Source organism: Mobula hypostoma, chromosome 7, assembly GCF_963921235.1.
Source record: "Mobula hypostoma chromosome 7, sMobHyp1.1, whole genome shotgun sequence".
Taxonomy (NCBI): domain Eukaryota; kingdom Metazoa; phylum Chordata; class Chondrichthyes; order Myliobatiformes; family Myliobatidae; genus Mobula; species Mobula hypostoma.
The window spans coordinates 101,528,700-101,547,921 of record NC_086103.1 but is presented as its reverse complement, the minus strand read 5'-3'; positions in this window follow the sequence as shown (position 1 = coordinate 101,547,921).

Below are 19,222 nucleotides of genomic sequence, written 5' to 3'. Positions count from 1 at the left end.
TGAGAATGACTTGGCTGTGTCCAATTTTGGCACCTAAGTCAATGTCGGATTGTCTGAATGTACAACTGAGAGGTTATTTCAATGGATGCTTTAATGTCAAACACTTGGGTTGGAGCCAGGAGGGATCTGAGAACTAGAAACCAATCTGACTCCCTCCCCAACCACAAAATTCCTCATGACTTGTGCTTCAGGCATAAAGCCCACATCATATCTTTGAATTGCAGACATAAAGCCTATAAGCAAGAGCTGAACATAAAATAATCCAGAGTGTTGATGCAACTGCAAGCATGACTAAAGCTGTTTACTCTTCTCAAGACATTGTTGTTACTTAAATGTGTTAACTGCAGTTACATTCATTAGTACTACTAGTGCGGAACATACCAGCAAAGGCTTAAGCCATGCATGACAATCTTAACCGACAGAGTACGTATGGACTTTTGAATCTTGAAAATATCCAGACAGTTCAATAGAATATGGGTTTAATGTCCATTATCCCACTAGGGGAAAGGCAATTATGGACTGTGTGTTATGTAAATCTGATTAGCGAGCTTAAGGTAAAGGAACCCTCAGGAGACAGTGATCATACTATGATATAATAAACCCTGCAGTTTAAGAGGGAGAAGCTAAAATCAGAAGTATTAGCATTACAGTGGAGTAAAGGAAACAACCAAGACATGAGAGAGAAGCTGGCTAACATAGATTGGAAGGAAACACTAGCAGGAATGATGGTAGAACAGCAATTGCTAGAAATTCTGGGAGGAATTCAGAAGGTTCAGGATGGATACACCTCAAAGAAGAAGAAATATTCTAAAGGGAGGAATTTGCAACCATGTCTGGCATGGGAAATCAGAGACAGCATAAAAGCAATAGAATATAACACATATTAGGGTGAAGCTAAAGGATTGGGAATCTTTTAAAAACCAACAGAGGAATCTAAAAAGCATGAGGGAGAGAAAAGATGAAATATGAAGGTAATCTTAGCATATAAGAGATGATACCAAATGTTTATTCAGATATATAAAGAATAAAAGAGAGGTGAGAGTGGATATCAGACCAGTGGAAAAAGAGGTTGGAGAGGTAGTAATGGGGAGAAAGAAATAGTGGATATACTCAATAAGTACTTTGCATCAGTCTTCACTGCGGAAGACACCAGCTGTATGACAAGAATTCGAGAGTGCTGGAGTGTAAAAGTGAATGTAGTTGCTGTTACTAAAGAAAAAGTGCTTGGGAAACAGAAAGGTCTGAAGGTAGATAAGTCACCTGGATCAGAAGGAGCGCACACCAAGGTTCTGAAAGATGGAGCTGAAGAGATTGTGGAGTCATTAATATCAATCTTTCAAGAATCACTAGATTCTGGAATGGATCCTGAGAACTGAAAAATTGCAAATGACACTCCACTCTTTAAGAAGGGAAGGTGGCAAAAGAAAAGATATTATAGTTCAGTATTATAGTATCTCTTACTAACTCTTCCTTCAGTTAGTCCTGACGAAGGGTCTCGGCCTGAAACGTCGACTGTACCTCTTCCTAGAGATGCTGCATGGCCTGCTGCGTTCACCAGCAACTTTGATGTGTGTTGCTTGAATTTCCAGCATCTGCAGAATTCCTGTTGTTATAGTTCAGTATTTCTATTTAATATGAGAGAATGTATTCAATATACTGCCTGAAATTTTTGTTCTTCGTCTACATCCATGAAAACAGAAGGGTACCCCAAACAATGAGTGACAATAAAAAAGTTAAGATCCTAAAGCCTCCCACACACAAGCAGCAACACAGCATCAACTATCCCCCTGCCCCTCTTACATCAGCAGAAAGTGTCAGCACCCTTCACCCACCAAGCAAGCAATAGTAAAGCCCACAGTAGAGACCATGATCTGCAGTACAACCAAAAAACTCATCGTTCACCCAGAGGCTCTCTCTCGCTCACTAATAAAGGGGCAGAGAGCTGTCACATGGTGAGAGGGGAGGCTAACAAGAAAGAAACATATTGTTCTTTACGATGCTACAGTCTGTCACATTGTGTTTTTTCACAAATTCTCCGACTCGGGAATCAGCAACTGTCACGTACCCTGTGATGGGTTAAAGAACCAGCAGAAATAGAAAACACTTTGGGGTCTGGTATTATTATTCACTAATACTATTTATTAGTAACTACACAATACAGTCATATGAATTCAGATATATCAAACAGGTTAGCAAAGATTATATGTATATAAGTGTGGAAATATAAAAACCACGCTTCTTCAAGTCTAGGGGTAAATAGATATAGTCTTACAATGATGAGTAAAGTTCAGTTCAGTTCGTGGTATTGCGTTGAGTAGTGATGGATGGAGAGAGAGAGAGAGAGAAAGTTTGAGTCTTTCGATGAGCTGATGCTGTCGCTCTTCCCGTTCTCCTCCGAAATCCTTTAGAAGTCACCGAATGTGACCACAACAAAGGGGACCGTTCTTCTGTGGTGGAATTATCAACCCAGGAGGGGGTTGGACACACGAATAACTCCCCACCGGTCACACCTTTTCCCCACTGCGAGAGCCACTGTTCGATTCTCCTGATCGATCCTCCAAAAACCCACCTTTCTGTGGGTACAACAAAACTCATCCAGTGTCCAAAATCATGTGTCTGTGGGTCTATCATCTGACCTTCTATTTATCTCACCGTGCTGAACACCAGCTGTCCATCAAGTAGCTCCTCCCTTCTCTATCTGTAAGAACACAGAAGCTGGCAGTGTCCTTGCAAAAGTGTAAACATGCTGCAGAGAAGCCATAACACCATCTCAAAGCAATATTCCCCTCTCTCTCTTAATAACAAGGTGTCTGTGTTGAAAAACTCTCTTTCTCTCTCTTTTAAAAGCACAGTTCATAAAAACTATGACCCCCCAGGGGTACATAACAGCAAGAAACTTTCCCCCATCAATGAGAGAAATGAAGAGAGAGGGAGGTGGAGAGAGAGAGAGAGAGACGGAGAGAGAGAGAGAGAGAGAGAGAGAGAGAGAGAGAGAGAGAGAGAGAGAGGGAGAGAGACACAGAGAGAGAGAGAGATGATCTGTATTCCATTTTCTCCCACAATGCTTCAGTAGGCGACACTGGCATAGAATTGGCTCGTCCCCAGAGCCGCAGAGCCTCAGCACACCAAGGGTGTGCTCATCTTCTAGGCCACATCCTTAGGAAATCGAGAAACAGCTGGTCAGTCAGCCTGGCAATGGGAACCATCTCCATAAAGAGCTGTAGGTCATGGACTTCAAGGAACCCCATCCACCTTGAAAAGGGGAAAAAAAAACATCAATGATAAAAATTAAGCTGTCTCTGCAGGTGAACTTGAAGAAGCCGCTCTCTAGCGCCATCGTGGCTCTGCCAGTTAACCTGACCTCTGTGGTTGGGGAGTTGTTGGAGTCCATTATTAAGGATGAGGTTTCAGAGTATTTGGAGGTAGATAATAAAATAGGCTGATGTCAGCATGGTTTCTTTAAGGGGAATCTTGCCTGACAAATCAGTTGGAATTCTTTGATGAAATAACAGGGCAAGATAGACAAAGGAGAGTCAGTAGATATTGTTCACTTGGATTTTGAGACACCTTTGACAAGGTGCTACACATGAGGCTGCTAAACGAGATACAGTAAGATTCCATAGTATTACAGGAAAGATACTAGCATGGATAGAAGATTGGCTGACTGGTAGAAGGCCAAGAGTGGGAATAAAGGGAGCCATTTTTTTTGGTTGACTCCTGGTGACTAGTTATGTTTTGCAGGAGTTCCCTTTTAGATCAGAGATGAGGAGGACTACCTTTAACCAGGGGCTATGAATTAGTGGATTTCGTTGCCACTGGTGGCTGTGGTGGCCAAGACAAAGTGGAAGTTGATAGGTTCTTGATTACTAATGGACTCAAAGGTTCTGTGGAAAAGACAGTGGAATGGGTTTAAGAGGGATAATAAATCACCTTGATGGAATGATAGAGCAGACTCGATGGGCTGAATGGCCTAATTCTCTAATACATGGAGCTTAGAAAAATAGGGGGCTATGGGTAAAGCCTAGGTAGTTCTAAGGTAGGGACATGTTCGGCACAGCTTTGTGGGCCGAAGGGCCTGTATTGTGCTGTATGTTTTCTAATTCTGCCCCTATGTCTTATGGTTTTATTCTGTTAACTTGAGTTTGTCCATTGATTGCTTCACCATCGCAAGCTTAAAACACAGAGAGCATATAGAGTATATAGTTTCTTAGTGGAGGCCTGAATCCTCTTCGCTGTCTGTCATCATCATCTTCACCAGATTTACACATGAATAAAATCCAAATTGACTGAGTAAAATGTGAAGTGCAAAAGTGATCCTAATACAAACCAGGCTAGCTCCTCATCTTTACAGTAGCTATCAACCTTGATATCAATGAAATGTGTAAGTCATTAAGTGTTCAGGTAAAGGTAGGACATCTCCTGAATTGTTTATCCAAATCCCTTGGTTTCTAGTTTGGGAAGACGACTGCTATAACCACCCAGCCGAATGATGTGATCTGTTTTGTGTATGACAATGACATGTGCTTCCCAACTGTTGTTTCCACTGACGTGCAGTGCATGTCCAGCTTGTTAAAGTCATGCTCTACCTGAGACTTCAAAACCCGTGAGGTTTATATGTCTGTAGAAAACCAGTCTGGTATTTGACCATATGGCTATGAGATCTTAGTAACCATAAATCCATAAATAAAACAGTTTCAACAGCAAGGGTGTTTTATATCTCACAGTTCCAGCCACTCTTCTCTGTTTTGATTCATGTCTTCCTATTTACATTCTTCCAGTTAGAGTGGTTGCCATAAACAAACCTTCACTTTCCTCCCTTGGCTGGCATCACCACTTTTTTGATTTCCACTTGATATCAGATATTTTATTTGTTCACTACTCCTATTCTATTTCTCTGCATTCAGTTTCTAACTTTTCGTAGTTCTGATTAAAGATTCTTTATCTGAAATGTCATTTCTGTTTCTCTCTCTGTAGTTGCTGCTTGACCTGCTGAACACTTCTTAAACACTCTGTTTTTATTCCATAGAAGTAGCTTTCCTGCACATTCATTCAAATGTTAGATCATGAGTATTTAATAATGTGGATTAAATGTTTTCAAAAGTTTGTTCATGCACACATTTTTCTTGTGGTAATGTAATCCAGGGAAGCAGTAAGAGTATAATGCCTCAATGGATTCTTTAGAATGACTTTTGAATCATTGAAAGTCTTTTTTGATTTTGAGCTCCTGGTTGCAAGTTTATAACTTTCCAAATTTTATGATGGTGTTGGGTTGAAATTATTTGCAATCTTTTCATTACTTCAGCAAATGAGACATCTATTTTTAAGGGTGGATGTAATTTTTCCAATATTGTATATGTATCTTATTTATATAATAAGTTTGTTTTCTGACATTCATGTATTGCCGAATTCTACACAAACCTTTGCCTTCATCCTTCATTTCAACATTTCTATAAGCCTTAATAGGAGATTAAACAAAGTGTGTCCAAGTCTTTTGGATACCTTTCTCCAGCATCCAACACACACACGCCAAACATAGCTGACCAAGCTGATTCTAATGATCAGGTATTTAGATGTTAATATGAATGGCCAAATGTGATAGCAATAAGGGAGTTCAACAAGAGAATCTTGAAAACATGAATGAGCTGTAGAGGTGGAAAGGTCGGCAATGGAAAATTCTGGAATGCAGTACATATGGCTGGATGCATGTTTGCTAATGCAAGTTTGAAGGAAGTCAGGATGCACAGGAATGAGGACAGAATGAATGCAAACTGTTGATCTGGAAAGACAGAGATGTTGTAGTTTTTGTAAAGGTTCTGTAAGTCAATGAAAGTTTCATTGGTCCTGCTCCAAAACATTTTGTACCAAAATGTGGTGAACAGTAAAATAGGCTGAACAATCAAAGGCATGATGCACAAAAGAGAACTGCATAGTCACAAGTCCAGGTCTCAGGGGAGGGTGATCCAGGAGTGGGTGGAAGGTCAGGGAATCAGTTGGAGAGTGAACTACTGAGAAGCACTATATATTGTAGGAGGTGGGTGGGCAGAGCTTCATTGTACCTGACACAAGTTCCTGGTACCAAGCGACCTAGCAATCCTCTCCAGGTAACGACAAAGGAAGCCCATCAAAAGCTGTTCGGACCTGTCACTGCATGAATGTTCTAGCTCTCTGTGATGCACACTGACATGAATTACCATTGGTGGAATGGCATTCACAGGTGCACCTCATGCCTTTGGATACCTCTGTGCATTCATCAGGTGCTCAGACAAACCCAAATTAAAATCTTCAGCTTTGAACAATAACTTTCTCTTTCCTTTACCAATGATTTCTTCACTGAATGATGGCTAAAAGTATTTCACTATTCAAACTAATTTCCAGGTCAGAGAAGGGGAAATCCATTGAATAATTAGAACTTAACAATAGGAATTTTGAAATAAAGCATTGTTATAGGAGTGATCAGGGCCAGACCCAGGGCTAATGCTTGAGAAAGAGTTCATTTGAACAGCTGAGTCTTGAGTGATTATGAGTTCAAGGATGATGCTCTTCATGGTCAAAGCAGCAGATCTCTTCAGCTTTGAGAATAATGAATAATATTGTAGTGTGTGTGTGCATAGATTATGAGAATAAATTATACTTTGAATTGCACTGCTGAAAGCAATTATTACGAGGAGGTCTGCTTCGTTCAATCCCCAATACAGGTTTGCATACCAAGCCAAATTGCTTTACTAGATCACAGATTCAAAGAGTTAAATACAAACCAATATAGTTTGTTACTGACTTACAGAAAAATAGAGACAGTGAGAGAGAGAGAGAGATGACAAACAGAGGCAAGTAGGTAAAGCAAATGTATATGAGTGCACAAGACAGCAAGAGAAACAGAAATGAAGGAAAGGAGAACGTGAGGAATGATGGAGGTAAAGGGGAGAGTGAGTGAGGTGGAAATAAAGAGACTTCAACTTTATTGATTTGTTTTGGCATTGAGACTAAGCTGTGGAGGTGAATGGATAATTATTCAGTTCACTGCACTCCTTGCTCATCCTGGGAAAGGGACTAGAAAGCTGAAACAAGTGTCTGTTGCTGCTAAGTTAAGAAAAGAAGATAGAACTGGTCTTCTCTTTTCTTCCTTTGGTGGGCCAAAGGGCATTTCCCATTTCCATCACAAGCCTCCTCCAACTCAGAGACCATCTTGGTGGGATGCTATTTCAATTTTTCATGGTTCAGGTTCAGATAGATGAACTGTAATCAATTCCCTATATTTATATAGAGGTGGCCCAAAACATTTCAGGTGCAGTAAGATATTACAATATTTGTTCATAGATATGTTGAAATTTGGTCATATCACGGGGGGAGGTCAGTTTCAAAAATATGTGCAAATCTGAGAAATCTGATTCACCATCCCAAGTGGAAGAATGTAAAAGCGATCAGAGTTTCTGCTAAAGGAAATAAATTATCTACGTAACTGATATACCACCACATCCACGGTGCCCGGTCTGTTAACCAGAAAGGCAGCCAACCTCCTGAAATGACTGTAGTGTCACTGACTCCTGAGCTGTTGTTTAACAGAAATATAGTTAGTAATTTTTTTTCTTAGGGTGTACATTAGATGCTTGAATTTCACTTAGAACCTGGAGTGTCACTTCAAATGCAAGCACTTGTACACATGTACACACACACATCGCATGCCCCTGAATGGGAGGATTCAAATAAGTTCCATATGCTTATCATACATGTACTTAATTCTGCATTCAAATGGGTCGAGCTGTTCCATATGAGGATCTGTACTGGATCCAAGCTTTTCCAATATTTTAAAGAATGATTGAGATGAAGAAATATAGAGATGTACTCCCACAGTGGCAGACAACGACAATTTGGGTACTACTCTAAATGATCCAGATGGGAGTGATAATTTGCAGAGGGATATGAACAGAAACTGTTGCCATTGACAGAAGCCGGCCTGCCTGCTGAGAATGCTCAGTGTTCTCTGTTTATAGTTCAGACTTCCAGCATCCACAGTATTTTGCTTATTGCAAAAGGATATTGATAAATAAAATAAGAGGAAAAAGGCTGCTGCATGTGGTATCCAAATGCAACAAACTTGTCAAAATCATCTGCATTTGATCAAAGGAAGATAAATTCAAGTACCTTCTAAATATGGGAGGGTATAAATCTGAGGAACTACAGAGATTTAGATGCCAAGTATAGAAATTACAAGCTGACTGATTCAAGAATAATTTTAAAAGCAATGTACAAAAGTTAACTTGACAGGCTTTGCTAGGCCTCAATATGTGGAGTTGCAGAAACAAGGAAGTCTTGTTAAGTTATACTGAAAGTCATCTGTGGTGTAAAGGAACAGAGAAACAGTTGGGATTTAAAACGACTACTCTTGTTCTTTTATTTTATGTTCTCCATTCTTGTACATAATTTTCATGTACTTCATTGGCTGGTGTGCATTTAGCATTTGACCACACTTCAGTCGGAGAGCTTGCAATTTTGTTTTTGTTAAAGATACAATGCAAATTCAAGCTGTTCTTTCTTGATTGTTCTTCATTGTAGTTAGTTCAGTCACTAAGTGCTCTACCACTTTGCCTTTACAGTAATTTCCAGACAAATGTTTCACATGCTGATGGCTGTGTAAAATTTCTTGACATTAGAACCAAATTAATCATCATGGTCTTGAACTAGAGTGCCCTGACTGGTTGGATGCAGTTCACCTTGAGGCAGTGTTATTCCTGCAATGTTCCTGTCTGAGGATTTGTGTCTAATAAAAATACTTGATGACAGATAAAAGCCAACCTAAAATAAACAAAAAGAAATTAGATTGCTGCTTGATTTGTTGGTTCATGTATTGCATGCATTGTTGCTGAGATTCCTAATGTATGCCAGGTTACGTTAGGGATCTGTAGTACATATACAGATGATAGATTAGCTTTATTTGTCAAGTGTATGTCGAAACATTGAAATATACAGTGAAATGCTTCATATGTGTCAGATCAAATCAGCCAGGATTTTACTGAGCAGCCTGCAAATTGGCCACACTTCTAGCACCAATATAGCCCGTACAGCTTTGGAATGTGGGAGGAAACCGGATCTGCTGGAGGAAACGGGAGCAACCAGAGGAAACACATGTGCTCACAGGGAGCGATACAAAGTCCTTACAGAGGTGGAACCAAACCTTGACTGGTAATCACTGGTACTGTAAAGCGAGGTACTAACTGTTGCTCTACCATGATTTTCTCTGGTGTAGGAGCCATGTACCTGTTTTATATCTAAATCGTATCTCGTGTTACACGTACATATATTATGTTTATTATGATAGTCACATGGGTTGGGGTGGGGTAGAAGCAAAGAGTTCAGTTCCACCAAGATGCAACACGGAGCATCATAGGAAGTCATTCCTGCCTGTGGCCATCAAACTTTACAACTCCTCCCTTGGAGGGTCAGACACCCTGAGCCAATAGGCTGGTCCTGGACTTATTTCCTGGCATAATTTACATATTACTATTTAATTATTTATGGTTTTATTATTAATTAATTATTTATGGTGCAACTGTAACGAAAACCAATTTCCCCCGGGATCAATAAAGAATGACTATGACTATGACTATTACTATGACTATTCATGCCTTGTCTTTGGGGCTCACTCTAGTTTTGGGAGTGAGCTTGGGGGGCGGTAGCTTTTTTTTGATTAAGTTTGCTTAATTACGTTTATTTACGTTGAAGAAAGCGGAAGTGTATTTAATATGCTAAGACTGTTTATTTTGTTATATTGCTAGTTTTAGTTTTTTATCACTTCAAGATTATTTGCTTTGCTCGCTTCTTAATAAAGGATCAAATGCATTGTCCGACTTTGGAACCATGTTATTGGATTGGAGAGTGTGTTATACAGGATCAACCACCCCTCCCCCACTCTTAGTCTCTAAGTGGTGTTGGTTTGTTCAAGTAGTTGCTACACCTGGTTTGAGATGAGTATGTGGATAAGATCTATTCAGCTGTGGTGCACCTCCAGTTGCATTGCACACTGGTTCTGCCTGGGTTGACTCAGAAAGAAAATCAGTTTGAGATGAGGTGACAGAGGATTTCTGGAACCTATTAAACCATAGAATCCTCAACTATTAAAAGACTCCAGGTTTATTAAAAGATACACTTATCAACAATGTTTCACTGAATCAGATAAGGGGTGACAGGCCAGTGGATTATAATGTTGGTTAACTGTCTATTTTACGAGATAGTTAAATGAAATGATGAAAACAGGGTATTCAGATTGCAACTGAAAAGAGTGAGACAAAGCCATCTAAAGGTTCAAGTTCCAATCATGCGAGAATGGATGTCAAGATTGCATGGATTGGAGGGCAGCAGAGATTCTGAAGGTATGTGGCACAAGAGGAAATAGCAGAGAGAAGGAAAAGCAAAGTATTAGATGGATTTAAGCACAAAATGTGAAGGTTAAAACAGAAGTATACATAGCAGGACCAGGTCCCCCAACTAATAGTTACAATGACATATTTTGTCTTTTGACACGAACGGCAAAGTTTTGGATGATTCAAGTCTTAGTACAATTTGGGGGAAGGGCTAAGATTAACAGGAATACATAGTTTAAGACAGGGTCATACTTTTCCAGGTTGGGAGTTTCTCAAAGAATCGATTATCTGTTTTGTTATTTATTCAATCAGAACCAAGTGGCCTTTCATGATGAAGAAAGTTACTCAGTGGTATATGTTTATGAATGAAGGAATGGCTGGCTTCGCTGCAGGTGGTTGAAGTATTTAAATAATAAAAGAAAGTCAAAACAGCTGTACACCTTTCAACATCCGCTGCTTAATCTGGTGCCCATTTGTGCAGCTTGATCAGCTGCAGCTCCTGTACCAGATGACCACACTAGAAAGTGCTGTCTGGGCTTAATTTATGGGGGATGCATCATTCCATCAGCTATTGCTTCAGCACTCTGGTGACTCAGCTGGCTGGTTTATGAGGTGCGAAGCCCTTTACTCTTAAGGTATGTGCCCAGATTTAAGCTCTGGACTCAGCTCCTCACCATCTCTGGGAACATTTGAACTTAAGGGTTTTTGATTTTGTGATCAAAGGAAGAAACCGAGATCAAGGACAGACTTAACTTAAAAAGATTGGCTATTTACTTCACTGATATTAAATTATTTGGTAACATAACAGTTATACATGCTAAATTTCTGAGGTCCACTATTTTTGTTTATCATACTGTGTTGGTTATACAATGAACCTGATTCAGAATTTACTCCATAGTATGATTTTGATTTTCTGTTCAAGAATATGAGGCAAACATACTAGATGAAACTAAAAGAAATATAAGATTTAATCACCATGATGACAGTCTGAATTTCCATATACATTGTTCGAATAGGAAGGGAGTTAACCCAGAGGGAATTTTGCCAGTACTTTAAGTTTCCTGTCTATATTTTCTTCTTAATACTAAGGAGTCCCATGAAGTCAATGACAAATTCGTTTTCCTTTAAGTCCTCTGAATTTTGAGACCAAAGTGATACTAACACACTGAGGATGAGATGGGCCAGGAAGCTCGAGAGTCTGTCCACTTCTTTTGCCATTTATCTTCAGTTATGGGCCAGTGTTTCATGTGAGGCATTGGTGATGTTACATTTTAAAGAGGTTATGAAACACTCCTGAAACATTTCCTCTGACCTCCTGGCAATCTTTACTTGTAAAAGTTCTGGTATCAAGCATGCAAATTGCATGAGCCATTCATCAGAGCCAACTGAGTGTAGTGAGGGTGATAATGCTGGGGATTGCATAGAGGGAGTAGACTGATATGAGTTAATTTATCTTGCAAGTGGATCTGGAGGATAGTGCAACTAGGACCAGCAATGGAAACACCTTTACAGTACTTTGCTGGTCTATGTCTGAGAGGCATTGAGGAGGGCAAGGACCACAGCTGTTAGGCTGCTCATGAGATTTGTAATAGACCTGTCCTAATTTTCAAACACCTATTTCCTCAAATGGCCTGGTACATTGAAGGAGATGGTGAACGTGATGTCTGCCTTGGCTGAGAGTCAGTTCCCAAGACATGGAAAGTGATCAACATTTGCAAGGACCTTCATTACCAGGAGGTAGTATCATGCAGAGACGTCCCTCTTCTGGGTGTTTAGTGTAAAGGCCCATTCTCTTGTACATTCCAGTGAATACTCTGTCTCAGACAAGAGTTGTGAGTATTACTGAATGAGCTTCTGTGTCTCCACTCACCAGGGGAACACTTCCATTCCCTCTGGCTTCAAGCTGCACTCTACACCCAACTAGTTTCTAAAAGTGCAGGCCTTGTGGGCTTCATTGCAAACAAACTTGGGAATAATCACAAAATATTGGATCCTGATCATTAAATTTCCCATTGACTCCTTACTTGGCTCTAAATGACCCTGTATCTTATTGGACCAACTGAAATGCTGAAACCTATCTCTCTTGGTCATCACTGAATTGGCTATCTTTTCTATTGAAGTTAATAGAAATTTGAAAAGTGCTCAAACTGGCCAAACATCAGTCTGTTATCCACCTTTGGGCCTCAGCCTTGCCACTTCAGCCTGGACCCAAATCCAGTCCAGCAATGCCACCGCGGCCGTTCCTGCGCTCTAGAGAGTCCACTTGTCCGAATGTTTCAGGACAGCACAAAAATGAAACGTCGTACAGATGGTTCAAAAACATACATCCCAGTGGGAAATAACAGGCTGTGGACTGCAGAGCACAATTAACAGAATCGCTAGTTGTTTTGTTTGCTGCCTACAAAGCGAGCTGTGTCTTTCCAGCACCATCTTTGTAAAATAATCACTTGCTTTGTTACAAAAGCTTCAGTCATAAGCAGTTTTACATACACTCAGTGGCCATATCACGAGGTACCTGCTGTACCCAATCAAGCGGCCACTGATTGTCTCCTCATGATCTGCTGCTGCAGCCTGTCCACTTCAAGGTTCGATGTGTTGTGCATTCAGAGATGCTCTTCTGCACGTCACTGTTGTACTACATGTTTATTTGAGTTGTCACCTTCCTGTCAGCTTGAACCCATCTGGCCATTCTCCCCTGACCTCTCTAATTAACGACCTGTTTTTGCTCACAAAACTGCCGCTCACTGGAGATATATTTTTTGGGTTTTTTTTGCCTCATTCTTTGTAAACTCTAGAGACCGTTGTGAATAAAATACTCAAACCACCCAGTCTGGCACCAACAATCATTCCGCAATCAAAAGTCAATCAGATCACATTTCTTCACCATTCTGATGTTCGCCCTGAACAACAACCAAAACTCTTGACCGTGTCCACATGCTTTTATTATTGTGTTGCTGCCACTTGATTGACTGATTGGATAATTGTATTAATGAGCTGGTGTACAGGTACACCTAATAAAGCAGCACTGAGTGTACATTGAAATGGATTTACAGTCTATGTTATTCTTATCAACCGTTGGCATCACAGTATTGCAGAGAAAGCATTTGGCCTTCCCACACAGAGCGAATTGCAAAAAGTTCTGCTTTGCTCTGCCAGTGCTGAGTTCTTTTGCATTGTACTTATTTTTGCTAACCCAGGACTCAGCAGTGAATTCGATTTGTCTCTCACAAATCATGACTTTCTGAAAACAGTTCTCAAGGGAAATCAGGTAGTAAGTTTACCACATAAAGAGAAGTGGATACATGAACATATTTCTTGCAAGAGGATGAGGATGCTGGATCAACTGAAACTGTCAAGATTGAGATCAATAGATTTTTACAACTAAGGGTACAAAAGGTCAAATTAATCTTAGTAAAGACCCCGTTCTGTGTTTGTGTAAATGTATATACATGGATGTATGTTTATATTTAATTGATGTAATTTGTTATTTTGCTTTTCAGGACATGGGAGAAAATGAGAAAACAATGGCAATTATTATTAAAATAAATATGTTGTACAATTGCTTAATTTTAATGAATAATCCATAACCCTCTGCCAAAGGAAAAAAGGAACCATTTTGGTTGCTTTACGTAGCAGAGCAGTTCCAAATTTGAGTTTATATTTAAAATTGATGTAACTTCAGGCAATTCACGAAGTGTGCAAAAGAAATGTTGCCCTCCTAGGTTTCAGTCTCTTCTATTCCTAGTGTTATATTTGTCAGTCTCTCCAACTGTTCTATGTCTGCACATCGGATATCATTTTTCCTGATAGTCTGGTGTCCTGTATATCATTGTGTATACAATACAAAACCATTTCTGTCATTTTGTGGTTATGATCTAAAAGCATTTTGTAGTATAAATCCATAGATAAGATGTTGTGCATCAATAAGTCTGAACTAGATTAAGTTCTGCTCTGTAAATAGCATAATATAGTCATATTTGCTGTTTGAGCTATGAATCTGAGTGCTGTAATCTTATTTCATAATTATCCATGACCATTATAGCAAAGCTAGACAGCTCAACATGCTTCAAAATAGTTTTGTTTTCTCACGGTAGATCAGGTTGTAAGGTATAACATTTGTTGTGGGCGTTTGCTCCCTGAGGTATAATCTGTACAATCAGAAGGATATTCACATCAAGTCCAGGAGTGTCCAACATTCATGGCAGCTGCTAAATGGATCACTTTACATTCTGAGGCAGCAATGGTGAAGAACAGCTGGCATTGCTTTTGGAATGATTAAATCTATCATGGAAATCAAAACTCCAACTTCATTGCAACCATCCAGCACTCTGTTAACCTCTGAGAAAGGTCATTTTCAAATGCCGACTCTGTTTCTCTCCACTTGAATACTGCCTGAATTGTTGAATGTTGGGAGCCTTCTCTGCATTTTTCATTCCAAACATTGGTCATTTATCATTCTCAGACAGAGCAGTAAACACTTGCTAATCAGTAATAACTGATTTATCTTATAGAAAAAAATAGACTTACCCCATCTTGGGCCTATTCTGCATTCAGTTTTATCATAGTTGATCAACAATTCATTTCTAGCTGTCCACCTAAGCCCCAATTACATTTGATACACTAACACAGTAAACATATATATACACTGTATGCTTGGCATAACCACAGGATCCTAGCCCTATCATTCTCCACTACCTTCCACCTTCCAAAATACAGACTGATCAGCAGCTACTGGCCAACATGGCAATACTGGACAAGGAACAGAATAAATCAATAGTAATATAGATGTGGCAATCCCGAATGAGAGTAACATCAGGAAGAAAGAATACGAAAAGCCGGAGAAATACCAGGGCTTGAAAGAGCAGATAGAGAGGATGTGGGAGGTTAAAGCCAGAGTAATCCCGGTGGTGATGGGAGCACTTGGAGCTGTGACACCTGGACTGGGAGAGTGGCTCCATCAAATCCCAGGAACAACATCTGAGATCTCGGTCCAGAAGAGCACCCTACTAGGAACAGCAAGGGTACTGTGCCAAACCCTCAAGCTCTCAGGCCTCTGGTGGAGGACCTAAGGTTGAGGGAAAAATACAGATACACACCAGCCATAAGGGCTGATATATGTATGTTTATATATGTTAATTCCCCCTCCCCTCTTTTTCTCTTCCCCACTCTGGCCTTTTACATCTTCTCACCTGCCTACCACCTCCCCCTGGTGCCCCTCCTCCTTCCTTTTCTCCTATGGTCCACTCTCCCCTCCATTCAGATTCCTTCTTCTCCAGCCCTTTACCTTTCCCTTGCACCTGACTTCACCTATCATCTTCTAGTTATTCTTCTTACCCTGCCCCCCACAACCTTTTTATTCTGGTGTCTTTCCCCTTTCTTTCCAGTCCTGAAATCTCGACTGTTTGTTCATTTCCACAGATGCTGCCTGACCAGCTGAGTTCCTCCAGCTTTTTGTGTTTGTTACTTTGGATTTTCAGGATCTGCAGAATCTCTTGTGTTTATGGCCTAGTTCTAATATTAAGATTCTGTCTGTCATTTTTAAAAATTATTTTGTTTTGAAGAAAAGCTGGTTCTTCTGCATTTTCCCTCAGATTTGTTTTAGAAAGCCTTATTCAGATGACTGAACAGATTCCGATGACCTCATCATTCTAAACCTGTTAATGGCCTGGTAACATTCTGATGATTTTAGGACATCTTTGCACCAAATACTTCACGCTCAAACTGTACAGTTGTCATTTAAGATATAAAGCTGAGAATAAATGGTGGTGCTGAACAGTAGAAAGTTTAGGTCTTTTCTGGAAAAGATAGCAGTGTGCTGAGACTCAATGAATAGCCTAACCCGATATGTTTTGTGAGTGGTGGGAAGAGACGAGCAACTACAAGCAGAGCAAACTGGCAGAGGGCCAATGGTTAAAAACACAACATCTTACCATTGTATAGTAGGTTTAACTTTTAATATTCTTTACTTCACAGAGAACTGTAAACATATGTGTATCATTCTCAGTTCCAGCAGGAGAGTATGTTCATTTAGCTCCCGAGGAAAGTATTGCTGAAAGGGATGGTCTGGGAGGGAGTACTGTCACTGCTCCAGGTGTGACATTGAAATAAAAAATGGCACAAGGACAAAGGCTTTTCATTTCCCTGCAATGAGTAAGACAAGACAATGGGCACCCCAGTTAAGAATACCTTGTGTAAACTATAATCTTAATTAAATGTGAAAGAGCTTTGGGAGTGACCTTGGACAAATGCATCCAGGTGGAAGTCCATTAATAGGAGGCACTTTGGTTCCTGGACCACCTCCCCACCACCCTAACCACCGCGGTACTTTATAAAGCCCAGATATACATAAATCTGACTGAATTATGCTGTTGAGTTTATATGATCAACCTCTATTATAAAAACATAGGAGAAGAAACTCGTAATGACAGCTCATCTCGGTAAAACTCTATAGAGTTGTGTCAGAACTGTGTCTGGTAAAACAGATGGTTAGCTGAGCAGGGAGCATACAGCAAAAAAGTGAAAATTAAAAAAAAAGCTTTAAAATATGAACCAGTTAGGAGGAAGCAAATGAAGAACATTCACACTGTAGAAGCAGGCATGCTGTTAAAATGGGTTATGTTAGATTTCTGAAATTAAATGTCTCTAAAATAACCTTCAATGGAGGCTATGATTGCAAACTGAACTTCTCTAATGTATTGACCACGATAATAATGTCAAGTTAGCTTTATGAATACTGAAATTTTTTAGATTCTTTATTTTATTTTTAGTTGTTTCATGTCACCAGATGCTCACAAATTGCTCATTGGCATATTGCTCTTTAGGTAGTGGTCACTCTGTCATTATGAAGCCATTCCTCTCATGAATTGTTGCTTAACTATGTGGCCCATTGTTTCAATCCAGTTGTGCACGCCTAACACAGTTGGCAAAGTAAGTGCAAACAACTTGATGGTAATTTCCTTGAGTTTTGTGGGTGAGCATTAAGCATTCCTACTCAGGAGAATTGTAGAGTGCAGTATCCAATTTAATCTCTTCCATTGGTGGCGATGCAATAATTTGAAGGTCATCAACACTAGTGATTTCTTTTGAATCATGACTTCAGCTACTAAAATGTAAAGGATCTCGAGCAATTGTAAAGGCTCAGAATCAGAATCAGGTTTAATATCACCGGCATATGTTGTGAAATTTGTTAACTTTGCGGCACCAGCACAATGCAATACACTATAAATATAGAAAAATACAGAATTAAAGTAAATATATCTATGTGTGTATATTAAATAATTAAGTTAAAGTAAGCAGTGCAAAATCAGAAAATAAATATAACGAGGTAGTGAGGTAGTGTTCATGGGTTCAAGGTCCATTTAGGAATCGGACGGCAGAGGAGAAGATGCTGTTCCTGAATCGCTGAGTGTACGTCTTCAGGCTCCTGTACCTCCGTCCTGATGGTAGCAATGAGAAGGGAGCATGTCCTGGGTGGTGTGGTCCTTACGACGGACACTGCCTTCCTGAGGCACTGCTCCTCGAAAATGTCTTGGATACTATGGAGGCAAGTATGCATGATTGAGCTGACTAATTTTCAATTCTGATCAGTAGTCCCATCCCCATACCGAACAGTGATGCAGCCAGTCAGAATACTCTCCACAATACATCCAAATCTTCTCAAACTCCTACTGAAATAAAGCCACTGCTTTGCCTTCTTTATTGCTGCATCAGTATGTTGCAGCCAGGATAGATCCTCAGAGATGTTGGCACCCAGGAGCTTGAAATTGCTCACTCTCAAACAAGAGAAAATCTGCAGATACTGGAAATCTAAGCAACATACACAAAATGTTGGAAGAACTCAACAGTTCAAGCAACATCTGTGGAAAAAAGTGCAGTGGATGTTTTGGGGTGAGACTCTGTGGCAGGACTGGAGAACGAAGGATGAAGAGTAGATTTAGGGGAGAGAGAAACCTGGAGGGGGAGGGGTGAAGTAAAGAGCTGGGAAGCTGATTGGTGAAAGAGATACAGGGCTGGACAAGAGAGAATCTAATAGAAGAAGACAGAGGACCATGGAAGAAAGAAAAGGGGGAGGAGCACTAGAGGGAGGCGATGGGCAGGCAAGGAGAGAAGGTAAGAGAGGGAAAAAGAGATGGGGAATGGCGAGGGGGAGGCAGACCGGAAGTACAAGAAATCAATGTTCATGTCATCAGGTGGAGGCTACCAAGATGGAATATAAGATGTTGTCCCTCCAACCTGAGTGTGGCCTCATCTCAATAGTAGAGGAGACTATGGGTTGACATATCAGAATGGGACTGGGAAGTGGAATTAAAATGGGTAGCCACTGGGAGATCCCGCTTGTTCTGGCAGATGGGGCATAGGTGCTCGGCAAAGCGGTCTCCCAATCTGTGTCAGGTCTCAGCGATATACAGTAGGCCATGCTGGGAGCACCAGAATGCTCACTCTGTCCACTTCTGATCCATCTATGAGGATGAGTTTGTGGTCCTTAGTTCTACACTTTCTGAAGTATACAATCAGCTCAAGACATGGGCAACTGGGATTTGCAGAAAGGATGCTATGGTCAGAGTGGAGTAGTTGGGCTGAATAGCCTGTTTCTGTGGTGTATGTCTCTATGACCTCGGTCTGTTTGCAAAGAGGCAGCTTTACTTTCAAGAACACCTGGCAGATCCTTCAATTGTGAATATATATTGAAGTATTCTACTAGTTTGAAATACTACAAAAGGATGTAAGGTTGCAAGTTTAAATTGTGTGACTTGCTGGATTTTAGGTGATTTCTTTGTCCCCAGAGAGTCTGAGAAATGAATAGGCAGCTGCTGAGGCAGATAGTGCTGCTTCATCAAACAGGAACAGTACCAGTTCTCCATAAGGCC